A 13430-nucleotide genomic window follows, 5' to 3' on the forward strand; every position below is an offset into this window, starting at 1 on the left:
GAAGTGGGGGTGTGTGGGCAGGGTGGTATGTGATGATGATGTAGTTGCTAAAATGTAGCTAGGGGTACCGGAATTCACTTTATTCTGGGGGTCCCCTGGCTGCAATTAAAACGTGTGGCTAGCTTGCTAGGTGTCAACAGATAAGGTTGAGTGACACTAGAGAAGACTAGAGAAAAGTGGTCGACATGTTTCACGCATTGGGTCAAGTTACCCGCGATTCTTCAGGACCTTACAAAAAGTGAGAAAGGGGAACATGCTCGTGTCATGTATATGTTGTATGTTACCTCTGTGGGGTCTCCTATGCCTAAACATAGAGAAAAGGAACAACAATCATTAATACATTTTGCAATAGTCAAAAAGAATGTTATGTCAATGCCAGGAGGTGTAGAACACGTGGCATGCTGGCGGTATTGTGAACCATTGAGCATAATTAATGCATGCCTGGAAATATTGAGCGTGCAGCGTGCATGTGCGGGGCACACTCAAAACCTGTGTGAAATGGGGCAGTAGTGGTGTAGAAGGGTGATATTTTAAAAACAGTGATTAAAAGAGCAGCAGTTTAGGAGGGGTGTAATACCCATTTAGACTTAGATCATGTACAGTGCGAGTAGTCTAGGCACCCTTAGAAAAGGTAAGTATTATATAACATGTCTATGGTAAGAACCAGACAAAGAATCACAGGCACACGCTTTTGTTTAACAGAATGCTCTGTCCACATAGTATGTAATCCCTACTCACCTATAGGTCAGGGACTAAATGCCACATGAGGGTCGGCGGGATTGGACATCAGGGGTGAACCCATTAGGTGAGGCTAGAGGTTAAAAGGTACATAAATAAAGCGGTAGGCGCCGCTGTATTAAACAAGCTTACTAGGGTAAGTATTAGCCTCTTAAAATAATTGCAAAATCTGCCCTCGACCCGCCTTTGCCGGTCTCACTCACCTCAACATGCCTGTATCCCTGCTTTGTGAGGGCCAAGGACTGAGTTTTGGAGAGGAAGACGCAGCAGCGATTATGAGGACACCCTCCCTGTTTGGCATTGACGTCGAACCAGCAACAGGTAGCAACACAACTGAGTGGCAATCCCTGTCCGACCTCAAACGAGAATGGATAAGGGTAACTATCCACGGGACTATGATGGCAGAATATTTTAAAGCTAAAATTGCACCTAATGGCCTAATTGTGAAAAATTTCCCCAGAATTTTTTGGGAGGATGGACAATTTAAAATCGAATGGTCACAAGTGTCATGGAAGTGCACCCACGACCTCCTCATACTCATCGTCAATACAGCCAAACGATTAGCAGATGCGCTCCTAGTGAAGATCCAAGCAGCAGAGGCTGCCTTGAAGACCGCAGTACAAAACCCGGGTTTCAAAACAAAATTGGCAGAACTGAATAAAGAAATGGTGGAACATAAGGAATATCTAATGAACCAGAAGGTAGTCAAACTTCAAAAAGATATAAAGAAGTTTTCAAAGGAAAAAGTCTATCCCTATCTTAGGGATGACTACACCCCCCCCCGGCACTAGCTACAATTCTGACTCCAGCACGACTTCGTCTAGGAGGGGTTCTAATAGTGGCTCTGATAGTAGCGGGGAAAACAATCCTGCTCAGATGCCACCAAGGGCAAAAAGAGGCAGGGGTCGGGGACAGCATAACTTCCAGAACTACCCCAACCAGGGACAACCAGTGGGTCCCCCTGTTTGGCAATACCCACGATTCCCCCACTTCCAACCACCCTTTGTCCAACAATATCCTCCATTTTACCCCCCCCAAAACCCTACACACCCTCCTTTTTTAGGCAGAGGTTGGGGCAGAGGGCGAGGGCGAAAAAGAGGGAACGTGCCAGAGAAGAGGGTACAATGGGAGGATACACGCCCCCAAGGAATGGACACGAGGAGCACCAACCGATCAGGACCAAAATAAGCCTGGTGGTCAATTTATCTGACCGGCTCCTCACAGAGAGAGAGGAGACAGTACTACAAAAGGGTTTGGGCTTTGTCCCCACCCCCAGGATTGATTCGTTCCAACAAATCAGAGAACTCAAATCATTCTTCAGGAAAATACGGCTAAAAACCTTCTTTGAAGGCAAGCCCTGTGAACCATGCGAAGATTCAGGGCTACACAATCCTTCAACCTTTACACCCCACAATGGAATGGTCCCAAATGAAGTCTTGACTTTTGAGCAAGCTGTACTAAAAGACATCAACAAACTTGAACGACAATCCCCACATTCTAATATCTCCAAGAATGAGTTGGATATATTGAAATCACTAGCAGAAGACCCCTTGATTATCATTAAGCAAGCGGACAAAGGGGGAGCCATAGTCTTAATGAATACTTCTGACTATGAGCTAGAATGCACCAGACAACTTAGTGACCAAAGATACTACACACTCATCCCTAATGACCCTACCAGACGCTTACAGACCACGATCTCCAGCTTGGTCACAAATGCGGAATGTGAACAATGGATCACCAAAAAGGAGGCAGATTTCCTAATGAAAAAGGACCCAAGGGTACCATATTTTTATATACTGCCTAAGATCCACAAAACCACTAGACCTATTCCAGGGAGACCTATCGTTTCAGGGATAGACTCAGTTTTGGAGCCACTGTCACAATTTTGTGACCATTTCTTACAACCCCTTGTGAAAGCCATACCCTCTTACATCCAAGATACCACGGATGTACTCCGGATACTAGACACCATCCAGGACATAGGGGAAGTAGATCTCTTGATGACCCTTGACGTAGAAGCCCTCTACACAAACATACCCCAGAGGGCTACTCTAGAGGTCATCGAGGAAAGACTGAGCTCAGGAACCTGGAACTCAAGCACTCCACAGACCTTTGTCATGGAATGCGCAACACTAGCCCTTACCGAAAATTATTTCGAGTATAGAGGAAAGTATTATCACCAGACCCAGGAGACCTCAATGGGCAGTACTTTTGCCCCTTCGGTAGCCTGCCTGTACATGGCGGACTTCGAGGGTACACATATACACCATGAGTCGAATCCTTTCCGGGACAACATCAAACTGTGGAAACGCTTCATTGATGACATCTTGATTTTATGGAAAGGCCCCACAACCACTCAAGAAGCATTCCTTGTTTGGGTGAATCAACTGAACCCTTATCTACACTTCACGATGGCCTCCTCAACAAACGAAATCTCCTTCCTTGACCTAACAATAAAACTGGAAGCAGGGTCCATCAGCACAACAATGTACAGAAAACCCACTGACCGTAATAGCCTCCTACACTACAAGAGCCACCATCCAAGGGCCTTACGTAACAACCTGCCCTTTGGCCAATTCTTACGGATAAGACGCAATTGTAGTGCTATAACCGATTACAAGAAGGAGTCCGCAGTCTTGTCAAGGAACCTACTGGATAGAGGTTACCCTAAAAGTGAAGTCTTCAAAGCTAGAAAACGGGCCAGGAATAACAACCGAGAAGCCCTACTGGAACGGCAGGAAAAGACACCGGCCGAGAATCAACCAATCACCTGCGTGACCACTTTTACCCCACTCTCCAATAAAATCAGGAACACGATCAAACACCACTGGGGTATACTAAACACAGGCGACATGGTACTAGATGAACCAAGATTCGCATTCAAAAGATCCCAGAACTTGAAGGACATTCTAATCAGCACTAGGCCCAAGGTGGTCAGGAAAGAAACCCAACAAACCTTGTGGCATTTACCTCCTGTGATGGGCCATTACCCTTGTGGCATGTGTGGGGTCTGCAAGTATACCCAGACACTCAAAACCATCCAACTATCTGAGACTTTTAATTGGGAGCTCAGACATCACACCAACTGCAACACATCCAACTGCATATACATGATAACTTGTCCTTGTGGCTTACAATACGTCGGGATGACTACCCGTGCCATCAAAGTCCGAATCACCGAACATCGCAGCAATTTTCGCTGCAAGAAAACCCATACAAAAATGTGCAAACATTTTGTGGACTCTAACCATAATGAAGATTCTATGAAATGGGTGGTATTAGAGTCCAGCCCGAACTGCCCCAAAAACGCTCTGTTTCGTAAGGAACAGAGATGGGTACACCGATTGTCCACTGATAAACATGGCCTGAATGAAGAAATTCCCTGGCATTCACTCTAAGAATCTGCTACCACATACATACCGGGGGATTCCCTTGGTTCTACACCTGTTAAAAGTGTACCTGAACTTGCAAACTAACTCTCCCTCGTTGACATCATCTCTGATGGGCTACACGCCAAATGATGACATATGGTCCTACCCACCGGCATACTAGGGTCCACCTATATGTTAATTGTACTTTAGACAAGTCCTGTGCAATTCATTGTAATAGACGTTCATTGTCCAAGGAATGCTAACTGCCTATTACATTGTGGCCGCCACGACCTATTAGCCCCTCTAAAAATACACGCAGTAGACAATACGGGCCCAGCAGCTCAGTAATGTGGGTTTGTCCATACCTCTCTAAAAATTGGCGCTCCACTAGCGCTCCATTTCTTGTCAATCCAGATGAAGAGCCAACATATCATAACTACGCATAGTGGCACGATAAAACCTTGACCATTACAAAATGGCCGCCACCTTTCCGGGAGCGATCCTGTGACCATGCCCCCTGGCGATTACGCGCTAATACACGCCGGTCGCCGCGTTTGTTGGTTGTTTAAACAAACCTTCCCTAGAATTAGCGCTCCACTAGCGCTCCAGTCCCTGTCAATTCAGATGTTGAGCTAATACAACAATACATCACAACTATACATAGAGGGACGACAATACTTTGACCATTTCAAAATGGCCGCCACCTTTCCGGCAGCAATCACGTGACCATGCCCCCTGGCGATGACGCGCTAGCACACGCCGGTCGCCGCGTTTGTTTGTTTGTTTAAAAACACCCGCCCGCCGAGCTCCTTCATCTACTCGAGCTCGGCGGTAACAGGTAGGTCACAAAGCAGGGATACAGGCATGTTGAGGTGAGTGAGACCGGCAAAGGCGGGTCGAGGGCAGATTTTGCAATTATTTTAAGAGGCTAATACTTACCCTAGTAAGCTTGTTTAATACAGCGGCGCCTACCGCTTTATTTATGTACCTTTTAACCTCTAGCCTCACCTAATGGGTTCACCCCTGATGTCCAATCCCGCCGACCCTCATGTGGCATTTAGTCCCTGACCTATAGATGAGTAGGGATTACATACTATGTGGACAGAGCATTCTGTAAACAAAAGCGTGTGCCTGTGATTCTTTGTCTGGTTCTTACCATAGACATGTTATATAATACTTACCTTTTCTAAGGGTGCCTAGACTACTCGCACTGTACATGATCTAAGTCTAAATGGGTATTACACCCCTCCTAAACTGCTGCTCTTTTAATTACTGTTTTTAAAATATCACCCTTCTACACCACTACTGCCCCATTTCACACAGGTTTTGAGTGTGCCCCGCACATGATCGCTGCACGCTCAATATTTCCAGGCATGCATTAATTGTGCTCAATGGTTCACAATACCGCCAGCATGCCACGTGTTCTACACCTCCTGGCATTGACATAACATTCTTTTTGACTATTGCAAAATGTATTAATGATTGTTGTTCCTTTTCTCTATGTTTAGGCATAGGAGACCCCACAGAGGTAACATACAACATATACATGACACGACCATGTTCCCCTTTCTCACTTTTTGTAAGGTCCTGAAGAATCGCGGGTAACTTGACCCAATGCGTGAAACATGTCGACCACTTTTCTCTAGTCTTCTCTAGTGTCACTCAACCTTATCTGTTGACACCTAGCAAGCTAGCCACACGTTTTAATTGCAGCCAGGGGACCCCCAGAATAAAGTGAATTCCGGTACCCCTAGCTACATTTTAGCAACTACATCATCATCACATACCACCCTGCCCACACACCCCCACTTCACCATAAGGCTGTTGGATAAAAGATCTCCGCCAAAGAGCCCCTCTTGAGGTGAGCCCGTCGGGGATTGCACCGCCTCCCCGACGAGGAGCAAACGCCGATGATGAAGCATGACATCCTTCGGGGTGTGTGAGGCAAATACATCCAACACAATGGATGCCCCAAGGTGCCATTGAAACACCTTTGGTCATGCCAGCTAAATTTCCCCTCTTCTACATAGGAACAGTACAGCAACCTCCCTCTTGCATCATTTGTACTAGATACGGACACAAGCTGTTACTGGACCTTCCACCACTCTGAGTGGTAATTAGTGTCCGTTGATCAAGTGATCAATCCTTCTCCCTCCTTTTGATAAATACAATTTCTGTTTTAGCAGAATTACATTTTAAATGATTACTGGTCATCCAGGCAAATACTGCCGAAAGACATTCTTTCAGAGTAATTTCAGCATTCGAAGCATTTTTGTCCAAAGTTAGTACCAACTGAGTATCGTCGGCATATGCAATCGAGTCAATGCCAAACGAGGAGATTAGTTTGATCAGGGGAACTATATATAGATTGAACAAAGTGGGGCTCAAACTTGAGCCCTGCGGAACCCCTGTTGTCAGCATTTTCTCCTCGGAGCGGAATTAGCCCAGCATGGTGACCTGACGGCTGTGTGCCAGAAAGCTTCTAAACCATTCGAGAACGGTTCCTGCTATGCCCGCGTTAGCTAGGCGATGTAAAAGGATAGCGTGGGACACCATGTCGAATGCTGCAGAAAGATCTAATAGGATCCGGACAACCTTCTTGACCTGATCCAATGCAGCTTGAATGGTTTTGGTGGTAAAAAGAAGTGCTGATTCGGTAGAGTGGTGTGCCCTGAAACCAGCTTGGCATGGATGGAGGATTTCATTCTCCTCCAAAAAGGCCATCAGTTGTTTATTGACACAGGATTCGGTCAGTTTGCATAGAATTGAGAGAAGTGAGATTGTACGTAGATTAGTGAGAGTAGCCGGATCCTTGATAGCTTTCTTTTGTAAGGGTCTGACCGCTGCCACTTTCCAACGTGAAGAAATCTCGCCAGAGGCGAGAGAAGCATTATTAATGGAATTTATTTCAGGATTGACTTCTTCTACTATTGCTTTAAGCAACGTAGGGGGACAGGGATCAAAAGGAGATCCAGATTTCATCGTAGATATTGCCTTATGCGTATCTTCCAGACTAATGGGCTCAAAGGTTTCCCAGCCGGGTTTTTGAATGCTTAAATTGACCTTGACCTCAGAATTCTCTGGCTTAAATGATGGAAAATCTTTCATGATATTATCTATTTTCTGGGTAAAATAGTCGGCTATCTTATCACATAAATTCTGTGAGGGTGGGATCTCTTGTGTCAATCCCTTGGGGTTTCTGAAAGTATTCACAATATTAAATATTTCTTTTTGTTTGTTGCCTGTTGCTTCAATTTGTGCCGTATAATACTTGGCTTTGGCATTTTTGATCGCAGCATGATATTGTCTCCGCCCTATCTTATATGCTCTTTTTTCTTCTTGCTCATAATGGCGTCGCCACTTTCGCTCTAAAATTTTAACATTAACCAGCATTTCTTTTACAGGGCCTGAGAACCATGGCGCAGAGTATTTCTCTTTGTTGGATTTAGATCCTGCCCCTGTGGTTGTAATCTTGTTTCCTATTTCGGTCATCCAGTCCTCAAATTTCTGGTTGTCAGTGTGTATATTTCCTGAAAAAATAGGTTTGCTATCCTTTGCCCAATTATGAAGGTCGGGATGTTCAATGATTTTACCCCAACAGGGTACAGGTTTATCCCTGAGGAATTTATCCTTCTTCTTATTCTCAGTTCCCTTAATGCTAAAACCAAATTCAATACATTTATGGTCCGTCCATATTTGTTGTACCAGGGATTTAACATTCATCGCCTCTATATTGGTACTAATGCAGTCAAGTATGTGTCCTGCCGACTGAGTAGGTTCCAAGATATGCATCATCAGTCCTAGAACCTGCATGATTTCTTTAAAGTTGGAGGCATGTTTATCGTTAGGATTGTCCATGTGAAGATTTAAATCTCCTAGTATGGTAAAATTAGCAAACCTAAGAGTTTGGCCACTAAGTGCTTCTCCTATAGTTTCTAAAAATTGCTTAGCATGTCCTGGAGGCCGGTATAATAGTGCACCAGCGAAGGAAAAGGAGTCGCCTATTTTAATACAAAAACGTAGGCTTTCCGCTCCTGTGATATCAGCCAGCTCTGTCGTCGTTCATTTAAGGGTGTCTCTGTGTATAATCGCCAAACCACCACCACGGTGAACAGGTCTATCCTGCCTCTGAATTAAATAGCCAGGGGGTAGGGCATGGGCTATATCAGGGTTCGACCAATCACGTAGCCATATTTCTGTAATGAATAGACAACCTAGGGCATTTTCTGCAAAAAGGTCATGAATGTGGAGAGCATTTTTACACATGGAACGTGCATGTATTAACCCCCCCTTTATAGTTATGGATTTATCATTCCATATGGGTTTGCTATAGGGTGAAAGTGTTAACTTACACTTCTGACAGCTTGTTGGTCCTCGCCTGGTGTCCACACTAATGGTATGCTGACAGTGTTTAGAAAGTTTGTTTAACCCCTTCCATGCTCATGACAAGGTCAGCTCGTCATGGGTGTTTCCTGCGCTGTGCGTTTGATGAGCTGACCTTGTCATGAACAATGGGAATTGTAAGAATGCAGCACAGGACGGGAAAACCCCTTAGCAGCCAAGGTGTTAAGGATAGTAACTCCTCTCTTGACCAAGTGAAGGATGGAGTATAGTATTTAGCCCTAAGCCCGTCCTTAGCGCGGACGGGCGCAGATGGGCAGGACTTAGACTTGACTTCGACGTGACTCCGGCGCGCCCGCTGACCGCGTCCGCTGCGCGGAGGCATCGCCGTATGGTTTTATAGTGTAGCTTCGAGCGCTAGAGTGCTGGGGCTAGGTCTACGCCTAATATGGTCGCTGAAAACCTACCTCCCACTCAGCAACTAATTTGCCTGTGTGCGGGGCATCAAACTGACGAAAATAGTGCAGGTAGCTGCAGGCAAGTATGTTATTTTAAAAGAAAAAGCTTTGCGACGCAACTAAAATTCGATCATATAACAAACATAAAATGTAAAACACTGTCAGAAATGATGCACAGTCTCCCGGCTTTCCGCCTCAGGAGAAACAATAGAGTCTGTAGAGTCAACAATAAGTGCATCCACGAAACAAAGCCCTCCAACCATTCTCTGGACCCCATCCCCATTGCCATTGCATTGACTTCTATACCCATTCCCTTTCCTATTGGACCACTCTGGTCAACCTCTCCCTCTGTCAAGGCTCCCTTCCTGTCTCCTTCAAAACTGGGCAGGTCACCCACTGCTGATGCGAATGACCTCAACAACTTCCCCCTCATCACTAATCTACCCTTTCTTGCGAAGATCACAGAAAGATGTGTACCGAAACAACTCTCTTGTCATATCAAGGACAATGATCTTCTTGACAATTGTCAGTCCGGCTTCATCCAAAACTGCAGCACTGAAACAGCCCTACTGCAAGTGGTTGATGACACGCTGAGGATACTGGATTCGGGGGGTCCTGTCTTCTAATTCTCCTAGATCTTTCTGCAGCCTTTGACACTGTCAATGACAACACCCTCCTCAACACTCTTCAACAGAGAATGGGCATGGAGGGCACTGTGCTTAAATGGTTTGCCTCCTTCCTCTCAGATAGATCCCAAATGATCATAATAGCGAACAGTCTTTCAGCTCCTGTGGCGGTAGGCCAAGGTGTTCGTCAAGGCCCTATACTTGCACCCACATTGTTCAATCTCTATTTAGAATTACTAGGAAATCTCCTAAGTAAATCCGGGATCCACTATCATCTCTATGCAAACGACACTCAAATCTACCTCAAGGTTGCCTTCACTCACGATCTCTCCATCCTAAGCGCTATTCTCGACTCCATTCAAAACTGGTTGTCAACTCATCAACTAATTCTGAATCCCTCCAAAACTGAATTCCTCCTCCTCTCCTCCTCACTCTCTCCTCCCCCGGTTCAATCATGGATGGATCAGATGAATCTACTTAACAATAAAACCTTCATTGTCGACAGCGCAAAATCCCTTGGCGTCATACTCGACAAAAAACTCAATCTAATCTCCCACATCAATTCCATGGCAAAGTCTGCTCGATACTAACAGTGCCTTCTTTGGGGAATTCATTTCTTTTTCCCGGAGCAGGACCTTAAAACCCTGGTGCAATTGCTGGTCCTCTCCAGACTGGACTACTGCAATTCTCTTCTTACTGGCCTCCCCAAATCCCACTTGTCCCCCCTTAGATCTGTTTTCCATTCAGCAGCTAGTTTCATTTATGGGACCAAAAGAAGCGAGCACATCACACCGATGTTATCCACCCTCCGCTGGCTTCCCATTGAGGCTGGAGCTATCTACAAGACTGCCTGTATCACCCACAAAGCCTTGCACTCCTCCTCTCCTCGCTACCTGGCGAATAAACTGAAACTCACTGGAGGCTCTAGACCATCACGTAATGTGGAAAATCTACAGCTTGAACCTATTACCTAGCTTTCGCTAACACCAGTTAGCGACAGCTAGTAGGAGATAGCGACCATCTTGGGCCCCACTTTGCATGTCAGTGATATTTATCACTAATGACATGCAAAGTGGGCGTGCCAAGATGTTAGGGACTGAAAACAGTCGCTAACATCTCTATCTCCTATTACCAACTTTTGGAGATATTCGCACTAAGCGCGAATATCTCCAAAAGCTAACATCTGCCCTGAGCAGTTCTAAGCCATGTTATCCAATGGGAGGTGGATAACATGGCTAAGAGCATTTGCTCGGTAATGCATGAATATCGCTGACTTTTCAGCGATATTCATGCATTGCGGCCGATTTTTATCGCATTTGCGATAAACCTTGGTAATACCAAGGTTTATTTGCGATAAAAATCACCGCAGCTCTGGGTTAATTTTTGTCTCTAACCAAGCAATAGCGATAATTATCGCTATTGCATGGTAATATTCCCCTCTATTCTCCATGACTATGGAAGTGCCTTCCCAATGTGTTCTTGTGGTTGGAGTGTTTGCCATTTATTGCAGTATTATCCTTGTACCTGTGTTTGGTACTATTTTGTAACATGCACACGCCACTTTTCTCTTGCTACCTCTCACATTTTGTTTGCTTTTGATACTTGCACAAGTGCCACCATTGCCTACGTAACGTTTTTTCTTGTGCTTGAGTGTCTAGCATATATTGCAGTATACTACCTCAAATTGTACTTTGTTTTCTCTTGTAACCTGCACACTTGTCACTCTTTCCTCCTGTAATGCACTGTTTGCTACCTAATGTATTTTGTTTGCTCATAATTGTCACTTTTACCTCATGTAACTTACCGTCTGCTTTTGCAATTTGTTCACTTGTATTTTTCAGTTCCTTTAGTGAAGCGTTCTGACGCCTTCGGGTAAAGTCTGCGTTATATAAAAACAATAAATAAAGACAACAAAAAGCACTATGATGCGGTCAACGTCAATGCTTACCGTTTTAGCGCTTTTGTATTCTTTACTTTACGCCACGTTACGCAGCAGGAGGCGCTGCTGAGCAACATGGGCTGATTCACAGAACTAACTTAAGACAAAATCCTAAACTTACTACTTTTGGTTTTCACAGAAGTTAGGATTTTGTCTTAAATTTGTCTTAAGACAGATTTAAGACAAAATCCTAACTTAAGTCTGTCTAAGTCTGTCTGAAGACAAAATCCTAACTTCTGCGAATACCAAAAATAGTAGGTTTCGGATTTTGTATAAATTAGTTCTGTGAATCGGGCAAACACTAACACAGTCAGTAGAGCTTGCGTAGGTGAAACGTATTGGCTTTTCCAGTGCCTGTTGTTTTTAGCAAAGCAGGAACAGTTTTGCATAGGATGATAGAAACTGATTGGTATTCCAGACAGACATATGGGAACGCCGTTCAGAGTAGTTCCCGCCCACTTCGACCTCCGTACATAACTAAGATGGAGTCTGATTACATTTCTGCCCCTTTCCTTCCCGACCACAAAGTTCACCCTAATAAGGAGAAAGCAGAGGCATTTACAAGATGCCTGCCAGTAAACTCTGATTCAGGCTGGAGACTTCTGATTTTCCAAGCAAAAAATTGCTACATTTTAGCTTTCTCCGACTTGAAACTGACTCTGCTGCAATAGAAGTCGTTGGGGAAAATATATTCTCCAGAATAATTTTTATATCCCCCACTTTCCTGAGCTACAACGTAAGATGCATGTAATTTAACAATACTACGAAAAATATTGCGAAACATCTAAATTTTAAAAACTTTTTTATTAAAAGTGTAAATTTTAGATCTATTTATCTTCGCCAGGCAACTACCATTATTAAATATATTCTTTATTCAGCACTCGTAACTCTGATGCTGAACTTAACAGAATCAGTTTAACATTCACCATTCCGGACGTAAGCCAAGACGTCCGCAATCATTTTCCAGACTCTTTTTGCACTTTGATATTAGGCTTCCTTCTAAGTAGGTAAGCCCGTCAAAAATTAATTAGCAACTGGACTTCACTGCCACACTAAGTGCGAGTAAAGCCAGTGTCAATTCAATGACAAGACCGGAGGCTAACGGATTATGCAACTATACTTTCCGCGTCTGAATCGAGACTCATCAACTATTACTTGAAAATGTTAGGGCGACTTTACCGCACTGAATACAAATAACATCTGCAGTGTATGTATTGTATCGTTTAATACAATTAAAATAATTATTATTCCTAAAAATGAAAACAAACTAACGGCGTTATTGAACAAAGGATTGTGGGTATGCAAATTTCAATTGCAACCTTCTTTAGTGTTTCCGTGGACTGCAATACCATTGACAACCGGCAGAGGTCTGCAGCACTCTCGTCCATCGCCTGCATATTTATTTAACCGAGAATGTGCTCAATTCATATATTGACACATATATATTTTTTTAACATAAGATTCAAGACTCAAAATGTTTCGGGCATTAAAATCAGAAGAAACGAGGAAATTAGACGAACTATATACAGTTACATTCCAATAAATGCAGATTTTCCACAGTTTTAATGTAAAGAAAATCATGATTTTATTAAAAAAGGCACGGAGGCTAATATTATGCATATCCCTTTTATTCCTGCCCAAACACAGCAGCAACAACACTATAGAACTTAGAATATTATCAAAACATTCCAGAACTTAGAACATGTATAATACACCAAGTAAAGCAGCCATCTTCCTCTTTTGTGACTGCGAATGTGAAAAAAACAATAAATAACAAGTCCATAAATAAATTCCACCGACTCCAAACTTCCTTAAACTCATCTCCGACTTCTCCTCTTCAAACTGGAACATTCTCTCCATCCACTTCTTCAGCTTCATCCTTCAAAATAAACCAAACAAAATTAATTACAGGGCGGGCACAGCGGAAGGATAATATTAGCCTCCGTGCCTTTTT

Source organism: Lissotriton vulgaris, chromosome 1_2, assembly GCF_964263255.1.
Source record: "Lissotriton vulgaris chromosome 1_2, aLisVul1.2, whole genome shotgun sequence".
NCBI classification, from domain to species: domain Eukaryota; kingdom Metazoa; phylum Chordata; class Amphibia; order Caudata; family Salamandridae; genus Lissotriton; species Lissotriton vulgaris.